This window comes from Elaeis guineensis, chromosome 6, assembly GCF_000442705.2.
Source record: "Elaeis guineensis isolate ETL-2024a chromosome 6, EG11, whole genome shotgun sequence".
Classification (NCBI taxonomy): domain Eukaryota; kingdom Viridiplantae; phylum Streptophyta; class Magnoliopsida; order Arecales; family Arecaceae; genus Elaeis; species Elaeis guineensis.
The window spans coordinates 34,619,206-34,637,583 of NC_025998.2; the positions used below are offsets into that span (position 1 = coordinate 34,619,206).

At 35.8% G+C, this 18,378-nt stretch overlaps 1 long non-coding RNA gene across 1 annotated transcript; it reads right to left on the reverse strand.

Annotated features, from left to right (window-relative positions):
* Nucleotides 1–6,964: 6,964 nt before the first annotated feature.
* Nucleotides 6,965–8,360, reverse strand: LOC140858866 (uncharacterized). Its single transcript, XR_012142273.1, has 4 exons — nt 8,111–8,360; nt 7,609–7,744; nt 7,260–7,494; nt 6,965–7,164 (listed from the first exon to the last, which is right to left on the reverse strand). It is a non-coding gene; the product is annotated as an uncharacterized lncRNA (long non-coding RNA).
* Nucleotides 8,361–18,378: the final 10,018 nt, after the last annotated feature.

Below are 18,378 nucleotides of genomic sequence, written 5' to 3' on the forward strand. Positions count from 1 at the left end.
TAGGATATGTTGTGATCTCTACCAGTAACATCATCGAAATTCTTTTTGATAGATCGAAATACTTTTCAATTCAGCCAATTAGAATTATCGATCATTGAAATAATTTTAATGATCCCATAATCTACCAATGACATCTAGCAGTATGTAGTGACAACCCATCAAAACTGAAAAGGAACCTCTAGATGTAGTTACCGTATGATCTAGTTCTTCTATCATGAGTCTTGATAGAGTCGAGATCAAAGTTAACTCGTCAAACCTCATCCTTGTCATATGATAGAATCAATCGATTCGAGTCTGATACAAAATCTAATAGAAACACCTTTCTATCTTTCACACCACTATAGCCATAGACTTTAGGACTCAATCTCATGATCTTTATAGAACTACTCCTCTATCGAGGTCGATAGATCCCATCTTGGTGTAATCCAATTCCTACAATGAACCTACTATAGCCAACATACATCTCAAGACTCCATATGGCTAGAAGATCGAGTTATGATGTAGTCTAACTATAGCACCCTCAAGATGAATGGTCGATATATCTCAGGTCAAAGAACTAAATACACAATCGTAGCTATGAATATGTCACTGATAAGAAGATAGATATCTTTGTGACTGTTCGTGATTGGTCATGCTCAGTCTCCTTATTCTTAACAAGCATCTGTGCTTTTGCTCTGGTGTCTCCACACCATAGATTCAAGACTCATCTACCCAAAAGAAGTGATCATACACCAATATTTCGGATCGATCACTATTTTCATATGATTCTATGAACGAAAGTAATTTATGAGTTAGCTATAATAACACATATCTCAAATTCTCAACTCTTGAGAATATGTGTTATCATATCCATTAACCCAATGGATGATTCACAGACACTATTCAAAATAATATGAATGAAAATAACTTAATTTTATTAATATCAAAATCAATTTTATAAATTATGCCCTAAGAATATTTTACAAGTGTCGACAAATATGATTGTTAGGGCATACATCCAACACGATCAGCATGCTACCTACCTAAAGGGAGCATGTGATGAGCTGAGGTGAAATCAATTGAGATTTGATCCTAGTAAGTGTGCCTTTGGTGCAAGCTCGAAAAAATTCTTGGAGTTCATCATGAACCAACAAGAAACCGACCCCAGAGCAAACCAAGGATCCCCTACTGGATCCAATATAACCAAAGCTTCTAAACTCCCAAGGATGTGGGGCCGGACTGATCCTAGCAAGTCCTGAAGGAGTCATGATAGAATATGTGCTTCAGCTTCAATGCCTCCGACAATGAAGTTGAATAGGGGGCATTGTTCGTAGGCATTGGCATTGCTAAAGAGCTCAGGATAAAGAACATTAGGGTCTTTACCAACTTACAATTTGTTGCTAGACAAATTTGTGGAGGACATGAGGCTTAGGGATCAAAAATGGCTTGATATCTATATAAGCCCAAAGAGTACTCTGAGGCTTCAAAAAATCTATAGGTCTGATAGGTACCAAGATCTGAGGACACCCAGACCAATGCCTTATCTCGTCTTGCCACCTCAGGATGCCTCGGCCTCAATAAGCAGGTCTTCACCAAACACCTGCAAGAGCATGATGTCTTAATGACTGATCATACTGAGGCTCAGATGATCAAATGCTGAGCCCTTAAGCATGTCCACTTCTGAAGCCATGGAGATGATAAGGGGCTAATCCTCTAGAGACCCCGCTTGGCCACGTGGTGCTCCTTGTCCACAAATGAGTCAAAGTGGAGGCCGTGATGATGATGAAGAGGCTAACCCTTTGGGGATCCCATCTGACCACCTGACACTCCTACCCATGGGCAAGTCAAAACACATGCCATGATGATGAAGGGACTAGTCTTTAAGTAGCCTTGCTTGGCCATCTGTTGCTTCTTGCCCATGGGCAAGTAGATGCAGAGGCCCTGATGATGATGAAGGGGTTAACCCTCTAGAGATCCATCTAGCCATCTGACACTCCTACCGACGGGCAGGTTGAAGCAGAGGCCGCAACGATGATGAAGAGGCTAACCATCCAGGGACCCCACCTGGCCACCTAGTGCTCCTTATCTATGGATGAGTCAAAGTAGAGGCCGTGATGAGGATGAAAGGGCTGACCCTTCAGAAACCCCACCTAGCCATCTAGTGCTCTTTGACCCTTAGGCAAGTCAAAATGGAGGCCATGATGATAACGAAGGGGCTAACACCATGAGGACCCCAATCGACCATCTGACACTTCTCGAGCGAGGAGGCCAACAACAATAGCTTGGCAAGAACCTCTGCCTACAACATAACTTCTGACCTCGAGGTCTTAGAACATGGTCCGAGCCAAGAACCCCGACCTGATGAAAAGCTAATGAGATTTCAAATCGAAGCCAGTCTACACAAGCATTGAGTTGTAATAATGCATTTCATTTCATTCAAAAAGCTAAGAAATACATTGCAAGATTCATTACAAATGTTTGTTAACAAAAAGTATCAAAAACAACAACAAAAAAGGAAAAACCTAGCCTTCGGGCATGGGCGAGGCAATCTCAGTAGTATCCTCGATGCTAGGGTTGGGCCTCGATTGGGATAGGCTCAGGTGAGATGGACTTATCCTTATCCGATGAAAATGCCCCAACCTCGTCATCACTATTCTCAAGGTAAAGATGCCTCAGGTCCAGCTTGGGGACCATCTGCTGCAAACGAGTCTTGTAGGCTTGGAAGCCATGTATGTAGGTGGACAATAAGCCTTTAGGGACCTCCTCAAATTTTGTTGAGGCCTTTATTGACCCTTGAATTGATTTTGATGAATAACAAAATATTTGAGTATATGACTGATACTAATGAGTTATTTAAGTATTTGAGAGGAGATTTCAGAAAGTAGAACCGTATTTCAAAGATGCCCAAAACTTTCATCTTAAAGACTTAAAGAAACAAGCTTAAAAGAGGTCAACCCATGAAAAGTTTGAGTGAAGAAGGTCTGGAGTCGACCCCTAAAGGATTTGAGTCGACTCTGGCATGATTTCAAATTTTGATGCAAGCTTTAAGTCAACTCAAGGAGTCTTAGAGTTGACTCTGGCACACAGGATCCAGCCAGTACAGACCTCGAGTTGACTCCCACAGTTCTCAAGTCAACTCTCTTAGGAAAAATAAAGAGATGATTTTTTATGAATAGTTGTTGAGTTGACCCATGAAGACCTTGAGTCGACTCAAGGACAGCTCGAGTCGATCTCTAAATTTCTAGAGCCAACTCCACTGCAGCCGATAGTTCCAACAGTTAGTTTTTTAAAAGCTGTAGAATTACATAGAATACTTGTAATAGCTAGTTCTCAACTCCCAATGGTTAGAAATCTATTTTTGGAGATATTAACAAGAATTTATGGGTGCCTAAGCTGTTATTGAAGTAAGAGAACCCAAAAAGGCAAGAGAGAACATCAGTGAAGTGCATTAAACATCAAAAATTTATGTATGTATATTTAGTGAGCAATCAAGAAAAAAGCTTCAACTCCAACCACCTACTTTTTGTACATTTAAGTGATGTTTAAGAGGAAGAAGAGTACATTCATTGTCAAAGCTTCTCAACTCTTCATATTGAGCTTCAACGATACTCTACTTGCTCTTTAAGAAGTTTTAAGTTTGTGTTAATTTCTATATTCAAATTTCTACTTGTAACAAGTTTCAATAGGGATTGAATCTTAGGGAATAGGCTCATCCAAATCTGAAATTAAATTTCTATAAGCCTAGGAGTGGCTTGGAAAAAGATTTTGGTTGGTGAGCCTACAAAATCAATTGGATTAAGATTGTGAGTCCAAAAAATAATCTTATTTTAATCTTGGTGATTATAGTAAAATTTTTAAGAGTAGTGCTAGGAGAGTAGATGTAGATGTTGTGCTTGACACTAAACCATAATAAAATCTTTATCTTTGTGTGTGGTGCTTTGTTTTCTCATTGCTTACTTGATTACATCATGTATTTGCTCATTCATTCATAGCTTCTATTGCATTCACACATAATTTTGTCAACTAGTGCACATATTTGTTTAAATTATAAAATGATTTTGGAAACCTAATTCATTCCCCCCTCTTAGATTGTCTCTCTGGGTAACAAGTGGTATTAGAGCAGGTACTCTTTTGCTTGTTAATCTAGTGATCTTGAGAAAAAAATCGGATGACAACCCAATTGAGTGCTCCCCTTATTGAAGGGCAGTCCACAAACCAACCATCATTGTTTAATAGTATTAATTATATATATAGGAAAGCACACATGTACATATTCATTCAAGCATTTGATTATGACAGATGGAGTATTATAATCAATAGACTATCTACACCTACTATCATTGTAAATGGCAATGTTACCCCCAAATTCGAGAAGGACTGTGATGACAATGATAAAAAGATAGCTCAGCTGAACGCTAAAGCCATAAATATACTTTATTGTTTACTTGATGCTAATAAATTTAATTAGATTTTTATCTGTATTTCTACCAAAGACTTATAGGATAGGCTTGAGGTTATCCATGAAGGTACCAATCAAGTTAAGAAATTCCAAATTAATATGCTAGTTCATAAGCATGAACTTTTTAAAATGGAACCAACTGAAACTATAACTGAAATATTTACTCATTTTACTAATATTACAAATAATCTTAAATGTTTGGATAGATGTATACTAATAGTGATCTTGTTCGAAAATCCTTAGGTCTCTTCCAAGAGCTTGGGAGGTGATGGTGACAGCTATATAAGATGCAAAGGATCCCAACATCTTACCCCTAGAAGAACTTCTTGGTTCTTTCATAACTCATAAGCTAACCATGAAGCAAAACATGGAAGATGAGGTCAAGAAGAGAAAGACAATTACTTTCAAATCCACTACTAAGGAGATTGACGAGAGTGAAAATTCAGAACACTATAGGACAATGGAGCATTATCGATGCAGAAAATGGCCATTCTCGATGCTAATAAGCATCATAAAATCTACTTTTGACACAATTACAAGCATCAAAAAAGTGATGATAAGTGAAGAGTAAAAATTACACATATTGATGCTTACATAAAGCATCGGTAAGTTTAAACACTTATCGATGCTTTGGTGTGTCGCTAGGTGATGCAAAAGTGCTGATGCTTTCATAAAGTATCGATAAGTTTTAAACACTTACTGACACTTTTTGCATCACTAAGTTATTCAAACATACCAATGCTTTATAAAAATATCGACAATTTTAGAAACAGTGCCGACAATACCGATGCTTTAAAGCATCAGCAAGTGTTGCATTACCGACACTATAAAGCATCGGCAATGTCTTATTCCAAAAAAAAATCCTAGAATAATAGTAATCTATATCAAAATACATAAAACCTATCCAAAATTTATAACAAAATTCAAACATAGAAAAATTCAAATACTAACATAGTCACAATTAGACTCTATATAAGCTTATAAACTTGTGAACCTATCTAAAATTTATTAGTAAATTCAAATATCAATATATTCCCAATCAACACTCTATATAACATCATAATCAATATATAAATCTATGAACCTGTCCAAAATTTACAAGCAAATTCAAACACTAACATAAAGTTACAATCAATACTCTACGTAACATCATAATCAATAAATAAACCTATGAACTTATCCAAAATTTATAAACAATTTTAAATACTAACATAAAGTCATCATAAGCACTCAATATAATATAATAAAATCATGATTACATTATCCATCATATTCATAAATTACAATCTACAATCAAGAAGAAGAAAGCAAAAGAAATATCTCAAAAGAAATATAGAGACATTAGACTATCAGTGATTCATAGGAGCATGATCATCATCGACTCCACTACTGCTGAAACTACCGAAAGCCTACAACAAAGATATAAAATTATTATTAATTGAGAATACAAAAATTATAACATAAATTAAATGATTAAGTGTATGAACAAATATAAATATAGTAAGATATATACCCTAGAAGAGTCTACAAACATCTATAATGTGAATATTAACGGACGAATTGAGTCCTCATGGTGGATATCACAGTGTCATATCTCTGTCTGATAGTCTCTATCTATGCCTCCACCTATGCTTGTACCTGTGCCTCCATCTGCACCTATAGTTGCTCCTCAATTCGTGCCTACACCTACTGCTCAATCGGTGTATCCATTCGAGCCTTAAGCATATGAATATCCACATTGCTAGAGCTCTCTCTAGAATCTTGAGTGTATCGGCATATATCAGATAACTAAATAGGAGTAACTCTAACTCTATAACCCCTCACTCAACCATAACGGTCCAGTCCCAACAGCTCTATCATCATCTGGGTCTCGACACAACTGGCCTCCGTAGATGCGGAGGACTTGCCGACACACTAAGTAATAAGAGATGAAGCTCTACCCTATATTCAAGAAAAATTATATATTAATTTTACACTTAAAAATAAAACTCTAAATCATTGCACAAATTGTTATAAATACATATAAATATGTCTTTCGACTCGTCAATAACAAAACAGCCATCTTGATGAATATGAGTCATCCTATAAAATTCTATTTGACCAGGCTCTCTCCCATGCTCATCCATCTAAAGAAAACATAAATTTCATAAAATATGTGAACCATAAACTTCAATTGACAAACTCTAAGAGTTTCAATGAAACTTTAGTATCATGATACATGATATGTGATACATTATATGCAGTTTCATTAAGAAGTATGAGGATCGCATATACATCAAATTAGTCTAAAAAATTTGTAATATGTTAAAGAGTTTGAAAGAAGTTTATGAATTCTTGTTTGCGTCGTGCATAACTCTTGGATCTCGATGTATAAAAAACAGATAGAGCTGCTTGTGCAACTCTATCAATAATAGAATATGCCCACAAAATAAAGTAAACAGTGTGATATATCTTGTATATAAGTACAATCTATGCTAGTAATCAACAAAACATAAGATATATATTGAATGTACACAATTACCTGTCTATTCCCAAAGAACCAATAATGTACAAGCTTCCTCTACTGATGAGGATCTACATCAGGAGGACAAATACAAGCAACATCGTCCTCCGCCAAACCCTCTTTCTTGTAGTCCCTCTTCAGTGTTGCTTTAAATTCTTTCCATTTTTTGATTGAGGGACTTTAGCACCTATTCATGGTTGTCTAGAGGGAGTACGAATTTACTCTAGAACAAAGCAAAGAAGGTATTCAATTATTAAATAACATAATTAATTAAATATATAAATAAATTAAGAAAAAATTATTAAGTCTTCTTTTTACCTCTACTACTCGTAGAATCTCAAGCTTATAGGTAGGAAGTATGTCATTCCATTTAGCATAATTCAAGGGATAAAGCTGATCCTTTCGTGCAACCATACCTAAGAAGCTCATCAACAATCTAATAGCCTTGTTGATGGACTGCCCCATCTGGTTGCATCAGATGACGACCCTCTCACCTTCAACTAAGCACCAGATATCTCTAGCTCATGTGGGTCCACATCTAATCCATGCTCTCCTAGATGCATGTACAGCAAACATGTAAAATGAAAAAATATATTACGAATCAATCATACAAAATTAATACTTAAATCTTAATAGTCATGAATATATAATATTTTTATTAAATTACCCTCGATGTATATCTCATCTACACAAGCATCCTCATCAGTAGAAGGATCGTGTTGTAGCTCAGGATGCTACATGGGTAAAGAAGGATCAGCCTTGGGTTGCTGCACGAATGATGGATCAACCTTGAACTACTGTGCCTGCATTGACTGTCTGGACTGATCAGAATAAGATCCACCATGAAAAGTATACAACTCAATATTATCAAATCATCTATGTCGAGACATGATAACACCTAGCATTCACAAATAGAAATATGAAGGAAATTTGCGGTAGTGCAGTACATACAATTAAAAAAATTTATACAGAGAAAATAATAGATTAAATAATTTAATTCTAATCATATATAAAAGATCTAATCTTAGACTATCACATCAGGATCTTTGATATGAAAAATATTTATTTTAGATCTGAAAATAAAAATCACGTCGATCTTATCGATGTTGAAATTCTAGATCTAACTATTAGATCTACCATAGGAATCAAAATAAGTTAAAGATCATTACCAAACAAATTTTGATCTTGATCTTCTCTGATCCAATGATTGGAGATGATGTTCCTCAGGTCACTCATAGCCACACGAAGTTATCTAACCTCTATAAGAAAATCCACACAAAGACTGACGCAGATCAGGGGCTCGGAGATGCTAGTTGCGAATAACTTCGACAGCTGACCTCTTCCTTCTTCTACAAGCACCTTGGACACTCCAAAGTGATAGAAGATCTGGAGGAGGAAGAGAGGAGGAGGAGAAGAGGCTCTGAAAATAAAAAATCTACAAGAAAATTGATCATGGGACGTCTAAGAGAGGGGTCCCCCTTTTATAGACTAAGAATTAAGACTTTCCAAGAAAGGATGCCATAAATCAATGCCAAAATTCCTTTTTGGCATCTCCAAAAATTTTGAAAAAATAGTAGGATATGGAGAAGAAATTTGAAGTCCCATATACTAAAGGATTCCTTAAAAAAATAAGGAAAAAAATAATAAAGCTCTAATAATATACCATATACAAAAAAAATCCCTTTCTTAATATGCATCTTATCTCTAATTCAGATTGCATTCGAATTAAGCAAGAGATAATATTATGACTCATCAGCTATAGCCAACCACCCTTATTGGATCCTCTCTCATGATGCCAAAAATTACACCCCAAATCTAATTAGGCATGGAGAAATTGGCATAGATCCAGATGTGGCGCAAAAGATAAGGATAGAGTCTTAGTCTGACTTGGCCTCTTTATTTCTAATTCAATTCTAATCCAAATCAAATTTGGATTGAAACCACTGATAGAAATGAACCTGTTTCAATTAGAAATCTAAATATCTCATCAAATTTCTAACTCAATTAGAAATTAGTTGAGTTCAAACCTTGATCGAATCAGGATCAAATTTTTCTTGTAATCGAGTTTGATCATATCAATCCCACTCTGAGTCGAACTGAATCTAATTCAATTAGACTTATTCCAAAGCTCTTTACTCAATCAAATTGAGTCAATTCTAATTACTAATTAATTTTTTATAAATGGTAGAGTCCCAATCCCAGTGGGACTCTCCCATAGAGTCCAAGTCCAAGTAGGACTCTTCACCAGAGTCACAATCCAATTGAACTCTTCAGCTATCAGATCTGATCAAATCTTCTAATGCATATGGCTCTCTCATGATGCCAAAAATTACACCCCAAATCTAATTAGGCATGGAGAAATTGGCATAGATCCAGATGTGGCCAAAAGATAAGGATAGAGTCTTAGTCTGACTTGGCCTCTTTATTTCTAATTCAATTCTAATCCAAATCAAATTTGGATTGAAACCACTGATAGAAATGAATCTAATCCAATTAGAAATCTAAATATCTCATCAAATTTCTAACTCAATTAGAAATTAGCTGAGTTCAAATCTTGATCGAATCAGATCAAATTTTTCTTGTAATCGAGTTTGATCATATCAATCCCACTCTGAGTCGAACTGAATCTAATTCAATTAGACTTGTTCTAAAGCTCTTTACTCAATCAAATTGAGTCAATTCTAATTACTAATTATTTTTTTATAAATGTAGAGTCCCAGTCTCAGTGGGACTCTCCCATAGAGTCCTAGTCCAAGTAAGACTCTTCATCAGAGTCACAATCCAATTGGACTCTTCAGCTATTAGATCTGATCAAATCTTCTAATGCATATGACTCCATAGGTTCGAACCTAAGCCAATAGCATAGAAACAAATCTTCTAATGCATGTGACTCCATAGGTTCGAACCTAAGCCAATAGCATAGAAACAACTTCCTATACCAATCGATGTAACCATCTAGTAATGATGACCGGATGGGTCGAATGTTGCAAAGCAACCTTTTAGAACCTACTGGCGTATGGTTATCGTATAATTCATCCCTTTGACCCAAATGCTCAAGGTGACTTAAGTTTTAACTATCAACCCTAATTAAGTCGACCACATTATATTTTAACCTTTCAAATCCATCTCATGGATTATCCTGACTAAGATTTTGCTAAATTGAAATACACTGATGCATATCTCTTACCAATTTTGAGGGGTCAATTCCATCTTGACTCACATATCGATTTGATAAGTACTCGACTATACTTAGTATCCTTCTGTCACTAAGTTAGAAACCAGATAGTCTCGTACTAAAGTATAGTGAGTTGCTTATAAGTCACCGTGGTGATCTCAGATCGAGGGACACTTATATCCTTACCCTTCACAAGCTACTCTTGACAGCAAAGTACTCGGCATATGGTCACATTCGATGCGAATGTACTCTTACATTCCATCTACATGCCATAACAGTATCTCCACACTCCTTAATTAAGAGGACAACCAACTCATATGGCACACAATGATTTATACTTGATATCGCTATCGTCCTAGTAATAGCGTATTATTTGGTCGCGAACAATTTTAAAGACTTAAAGACAAATCCTCCTTTATCGATATATATAGTCCTAAGGACTTCATTACAACACAGAAGTTCAAAGATGATCAATTTATAATAAAAATATCAAATAATTTTTATTAATAAAAATTATATACAGTTTACAAGATGAGCACAATCGTCTAACGATGGATTTTGGGAACATTTTTCAACAACTCTCACTTGGACTAAAGCCAATCGGTACAGTATCGTATATCCATCTTTGATTTGTGGTTATCAAACTCCTTGATTCTAAGAGCTTTAGTAAATAGGTCGGCCAGATTCTTTCTTCCATCGATCTTCTGAAGGTTGACGTCACCTCGATTCATGATCTCCCGGATAAGGTGATAACGACGCAGAATATGTTTGGTGCACTGATGGGATCTTGGCTCCTTGGCTTGAGCAATGGCTCCAGTATTATCGCAGTATAACAAGACAGGGCCATCAATGGAGGATGTCACTCCGAGCTTGCTGATAAACTTTCATAACCATGCAGCTTTCTTTGCAGTATCGGATGCCGCGATATACTGCTTCATAAACAGAGTCTGCCATAATATTCTGCTTGAAACTTTTTCAGCAAATTGCTCTACTATTTAGGATAAAAATATAATCTGACACACTCTTACTATCATCATAGTTTGACTGAAAGCTGGAGTCGGTGAACCATACAAGTTTCAAGTCAATTTCACCATACACAAGCCACTAGTCCTTAGTATTTCTTAAATACTTAAGAATGATCTTTACGACCTTCCAGTGGTTTTCTCCTAAATCAAACTGGTATCTACTCACTACTCCTAATGAGTATGCTACATCTGATCTCGTACATATCATGACGTACATAATAGAACCTACTGTCAAAGTATATCGAACTCTACTCATACGCTCTCTCTCTTGAGGAGTTGTCAGACAATCTCCTTTCGAAAGAGAAATTTCTTGGCCTATCGGAAGATAGCCTTTCTTGAAATTCTCCATGCTGAACCATTTCAGCATAGTATCTATGTATGTGGATTGGGAGAGCTCGAGTAGCCTCTTAGATCTATCCCTACAGATCTTCATCTCTAGGATTAGGCTGCTTCTCCCAGATCCTTCATAAAAAATTTGATGACAGCCATATTTTTATTCCCTATAATGCAGGGATATTTTTTTCGATTAAGAGAATGTCATCCACATATAATACAAGAAATATAATTATCGAACTATTTGCCCACTTATATATGCAGGGTTTCTCTCCATTCCTAACGAAGCCATAGGTTCTGATCACCTTATCAAAATATATGTTCCAACTCTGAGATACTTGCTTCAATCCATAAATAGATTTCTGAAGCTTGCATACCTTGGACTTATCTGTGGATATGAATCCTTCAGGTTATATCATATACACCTCTTCATTCAGCTCTCCATTTAGGAAAGCTGTCTTCACATCCATTTGCCAGACTTCATAGTCCAGATATGCTGCTATTGCAAGCATGATCCGAATGGATTTGAGCATTGCCACAAGAGAAAATATCTCATCATAGTCAATACTATAATGCTGATGATAATCCTTGACAACTAAACAGGCTTTATAGGTCTTCACCTTTCCGTCTACGCCCCTCTTCCTCTTGAAGACCCACTTACACCCTATGGGCTTTACCCCTTCAGGTGGGTCAACTAATATCCATATATCGTTGACCTTAATGGACTCCATTTTGGATCTCATTGCTTCAAGCCATTTATCAGAGTCGGATCTCTGTATTGCATCCATGTAGGTGATCGGATCCTCACCATTCTCATCGAGTTCGACAAGATCTCCATCCCAAACCAAGAAACCTAAGTATTTGTCCGGCTGATGCGATACTCTACTAGATTACCTTAAAGATGTTTGTTCATTAGGCTCCAGATTTAATCTCATCAAATTTGATTCAGATTCAATCATTGGTATCGGTTCTTCTACCTGTCAAACTTCATCAAGCTTATTTTAGAGGTACTTATTCCTTCACTAAGAAATTTTTTTTTCAAAAAATATGCCCTACTGCTGACAAACACCTTTTGTTCAACAGGAAGGTAAAAGTAATATTCCCTCATTTCCTTGAGGTATCCTACGAAATTATACTTATCAGACTTAGAACTGAGCTTGTCAGTTTGTAATCGTTTAACATAAGCTGGACACCCCCAGACCCTAAAGTAAGAGAGGTTTGGCCTACGTCCTGACCATATCTCATATGGTGTCTTACTAACTGACTTGCTCAGAATATTATTGAGCACAAAATAGGTTGTTTCAAGTGCATATCCCTAAAAAGAGATCGACAAAGTTGCAAACTCCATCATGGACCGAACCATGTCCAACAAGGTTCAATTCCTCCTTTCTGAGATGCCATTATGTTGTGGTGTCCCTGGAGAGGTCCATTGGGAGAGAATCACATTCTCTTCTAGATATGTCAAAAATTCACTGAAAGATATTCACCTCCTCGATCAGACCGAAGAATTTTAATACTTTTTTCAGTTTGTTTCTCTACTTCATTATGGAACTGTTTGAACATTTCAAATGATTCGAACTTGTGTTTCATCAAGTAGACGTATCCATATCTAGATAGGTCATCTGTGAACATGATGAAGTAACTATACCCTCCTCTGGTACATGTGCTAATGGATCCACATACATCGATATGTATCAGACCTAGTATATCACTGGCTCGTTCATTTTTTCAGTAAAAGGTGACTTGGTCATCTTTCCAAGCAAACAAGACTCACAGGTAGATAACGATTCATAATCGTGTTTATCAAGAATTTCTTCTTGAGCCAACATGTTTATCCTATTCTTGTTGATATGACCTAGCCTACAATGCCAAAGGTAGGCATATGTGACTTCATCTATTCTAAGGTATTTATTTAAAATGTACATTACATTAGGTCTAGATACAATATAGATACCACTGTTCAACTGTCCACGTAAAATTGTAACACCATTCAAAATGATATCACAAAAATTTTTCTTTATTGATATTTGAATGGGTCAAAAAGGCTACAGAAATAATATTTAAAAAAAAACTAGGATAGTAATGACACTTATTAAGAACAATATACTGAGATTGAATACAAGCTTGGTGATTCCTAAAGCTAGAACTGGAACTGATCTTCCATCTCCAACATTCAAGAATCTCTCACCTTCTCCAAATCTCCTAGTGACCTGAAGATCCTGCAATGAATTGCAAATATGAATAGGACTTTCAATATCCAATACCCAGATCATTGTATCTATAAGAGAGAAGTTACAAGATGTTATCACATAAGTACTTTGTCCAGCAACTAATTGCTTCTTCTTCTTTGGCCTGTTCGGATCAAAAGAAGTGATATACTGAGGATAATCCTCTTCCAGTGACCCTGCTTCTTGCAAAAGAAGCATTCTACCTGATTTTGATCAGTCTTGAACTTGAGTTTCTGAGACTGACTCCCAACACCAGGCACCTTCTTATTCTTCTTCTTTTTTCCTTTCTTAAAGGGATGACGACTACCCGAAGAAGATCCTCTCACTAGATTTACTATCTTCTTGTGGAGTTGGTGATCTTTCTTAAGTCTATAGCAACCCCAACAGACTATGGTAGTTGACTACAGACTTCGTCATTCTGAAATGACTGAGGAACAGCAGGTAGGACTTGGGAAGAGAGTTCAGGATCGCATCTTTTCCTATCTGTTAATGTAAAGGAAAGCTAAGTTTGCTCAATTTTTCAATCTGCTCGATCATGTACAATATATGATCGATGACAGATGCACCCTCCCTCATTCGGATATTGAAAATAATGCAACTAATCTTGTGCTGCTCAACATCATCAGGAGTACTAAAGGAATCCCTCAATACTTGAAGCATTTTCTCTGACTGAGCTTCTTCAAACTTCCAGTTGAACTTATCGTTCATGGAGGCCCGCATGATGCAACGAATCATGGTGCGATCATTGAGCCACTTCAAATAAGCATCTTGGATCACTCCTCGGATGTTAGGAGCAGGCTCCTCAGGTGTCAGATCTGTTATCACATAAAGGATCCACTCGTGCTTTAGGACAATCTTTAATTCTGATATCAATTATCGAAATTCAGTCCGATAAGCTTCTCACTATCCAATAGTGATCGGAGTGATAAATTTGAGACCATATCTGCACACACAAAGAAAGAACAAAGTCTAATTAGTATATAAATTTATTAATCCTAAAGACTTAGACTTTAGTCTAAAGGTCCTCCCATTATTTTATACAAATTGATAGCCTCTACCTCCAATTTGAAGAATTACCTTAATTCTTTAGCAGGTACTAGAATCCATATAGACTACATATAGGCCCGAGGATGGCTCGATCAACTCATATACACCTATGGGTAGGTTCTCAACCAATTGTTTCTCTAAACAACTTTTAGTATTTAATTTAGCTTCAGATTTCATTTCAATAGGCGATGGACCTTCACTGAAAGTTTTGGTTAGGTCAAACCATTAACATAAACCTACTCAGTGATTCTACCTAATGAGTGATCAGGCTTGAGGATGACTCGATCAACCCAACCATCATCAGATAGTTTATCAGAGTCATCATATGATGAATGATAATTCCATCATTCAGAGATAACATCAGACGGATGGCACCTGCAATGTCAAACAGAAATAATGGACCTATTATCACTCACCTTAATGAGAGGCTATGATCTAGTTATCATCATAACCAGCTCATTTTAAGGACCTAATAATTTAGAGGATTTAATCAATTTAGAGAAGAGAGAAGAGAAAAAAAAATCAATGAGTAGACCATAATCCTATCATTGACTTCATCAAGTCACTGAATCGGATTAGGTCATACTGATTGAACTGGTACTTAGATCAGTCACACTGATCAACCTTAATGGCATGGACAAACTCGAATCACTGAGCAATCTAATCAAAATCTAGTTCACCAATTTGGTCAGGTAAGTAAGATCGGTGGGAGGATCTGCTAAGCTTGCCTTAAACACCATCGAAATAGCCAGGTAAGCTACTCTCAATTAAAAACCACTAATCAAAATGCCAAATTTATCTTAGATACCAATTGATTAACTAGTTTTGATTTGACCAACCTAATGATTCGGGTTCAACCATTGAGCCACAATCAAGGTCCATTTGGTCTAATCAAAGACATGGACTTGACCATCTACAACTATTGTACTAGAGAAATCCTGATTAATCTAATTCAATATTTGGTTAGACTTAATCAATTTCTCTATATGATCAATCAATTCTTTGATTCTAACCTTAGATCTAATCCAATTAAAGAGAAGGACCTGATTTGAGCTAACCCATGCCCCATGTTTTATGCAATATTAGATCTAAATCATAATTCTAGATTCGATCAGCTTGATACTTAATTCTCAACTAAGTTTTGCATCAACATGGTTAAGGTTTCGAAAATAATTTTTCATGTAAATTTTTTACATTAAGTCATAAAATATTTTAAATCAAATCTAAATTTTTTATGATTTTAGATCAAAATAATTTTTATTAAACAAGATTAGATGTAACTAACTATCTTAGCAACTTGCATCACATACAACAATACCTAGGATTTCAAGATCTAAGATTTTACAAGAAAGTAAGTTTTTTCTTTTCACTTTCTTCTTTATGGAACCTTACAGTGGTACCCCTACATACCATGAAGAGCACCACATTGAATGGGAAGAGAGGGTCATGAAACCCTACTTGCTCCTATGATCGGACGGCCTGGTGATTACCCAATTCGAGTACTTTGCTACTCAGAACATCTAATCTAAATAAATAATAATCAAATCTAAAATAAATTAATTTAAATCTAATCTAAATCATAAATAATCAGATCTAATAATAAAAAATTAGATCTAAAGTCATATTAATTTATATCAAAACAACCTGGCTTTGATACCAGTTGAAGAAAATTTGTTGTAGTGCAGTACATACAATTAAAAAATTTTATATAGTAGAAATAATAAATTAAATAATTTAATCTTAATCATATATATAAGATCTAATCTTACACTACCAAATCAAAATTTTTGATATAAAAAATATTTACTTTATATCTGAAAATAAAAATCACATCAATCTCATCGATGTTGAAATTCTAGATCTAACTATTAGATCTACCATAAAAATCAAAATAAGTTAGAGATCATTATCAAATAAATTTTGATCTTGATCTCCTCTGATCCAATAGTTGGAGAGGATGTTCCTCAGGTCACTTACAGCCACACAAAGTTATCTGACCTCTATGAAAAAATCTACGCAAAGACTGACGCAGATCAAGGACTCGAAGATGCTAGTCTGTGAATAACTTCGATAGCTGACCTCTTTCTTCTTCTACAAGCATCTTGGACACTCCAAAGTGATAGAAGATTTGGAGGAGGAAGAGAGGAGGAGGAGAAGAGGCTCTAGAAATAAAAAATTAATAAGAGAATTGATCATGGGATGTCCAAGAGAGGGGTCCCCTTTTTATAGACAAGGAATTAGGACTTTCCAAGAAAGGATGACATGAATCAATGCCAAAACTACTTTTTGGCATCCCCAAAAATTCCAAAAAAATTATTAAGATATGGAAAAGAAATCTAGAGTCTTACATACTAAATAATTTTTCAAGAAAAATAAGAAAAAAAATAATATAGCTCTAACAATATACTATATATGAAAAATATCTTTCCTAGTCTGCATCTTGTCTCTAATTCAGATCGCATTCGAATTAGGCAAGAGATAATATTATGACTCATCAGCTATAGCCGACCACCCTTATTGGATCCTCTCTTATGATGCCAAAAATCACAACCCAAATCCAATTAGGCATGGAGAAATTAGCATGGATCTAGATGTGGCGTAAAAGATAAGGATAGAGTCTTAGTCTGACTTGGACTCTTCATTTCTAATTCAATTCTAATCCAAATCAAATTTGGATTGAAACCACCGATAGAAATGAATCTAATCTAATTATAAATTTAAATATCTCATCAAATTTCTAACCTAATTAGGAATTAATCGAGTCCAAACCCTGATCGAATCAGGATCAAATTTTTCTTGTAATCGAATTTGATCATATCAATCCTAATCTGAGTCGAACTGAATCTAATTCAATTAGACTTGTTGCAAAGCTCTTTATTCAATTAAATTGAGTTAATTAGTAATCTAATTACTAATTAATTCTCTATAAATGGTAGAGTCCCAATCCCAGTGGGACTCTCCTACAGAGTCCTAGTCCAAGTAGGACTCTTCACCAGAGTCACAATCTAATTGGACTCTTCAGCCATCAGATTTGATCAAATCTTCTAATGCGTGGAACCCCATAGGTTCGAATCTAAGTCGGTAGCATAGGAGAACTTTCTATACCAATCGATGTAACCATCTAGCAATGATGACCCAACGACCGGATGGGTCGAAGTGTTGCAAAACAACCTTCTAGAACCTACTGGCGTATGGTTACTGTATAATTTATCCCTTTAATCCAAATGCTCAAGTTGACTTAGAGTTTAACTGTCAACCCTAATTAAGTCAGCCATATTGTATTTTAATCTTTCAAATCCATCTCATGGATTACTCTGGCCATAATTTTACTAAATTGAAATACACTGATGCATATCTCCAACCAATTTAGAGGGGTCAATTCCATCTTGACTCACATACTGACTTGATAAGTATTTGACTGCACATAGTATCCTTCCGTTACTAAGTTAGAAACTCAGATAGTCTAATACTAAAGTACAGTGAGTTGCTTATAAGTCACCATGGTAGTCTCAGATCGGAGGAACACTTATACCCATACCCTTCACAAGCTACTCTTGACAGCAGAGTGCTCGACATATGGTCACATTCGATGCGAATATACTCCTATATTTGATCTGCATGCCATAACA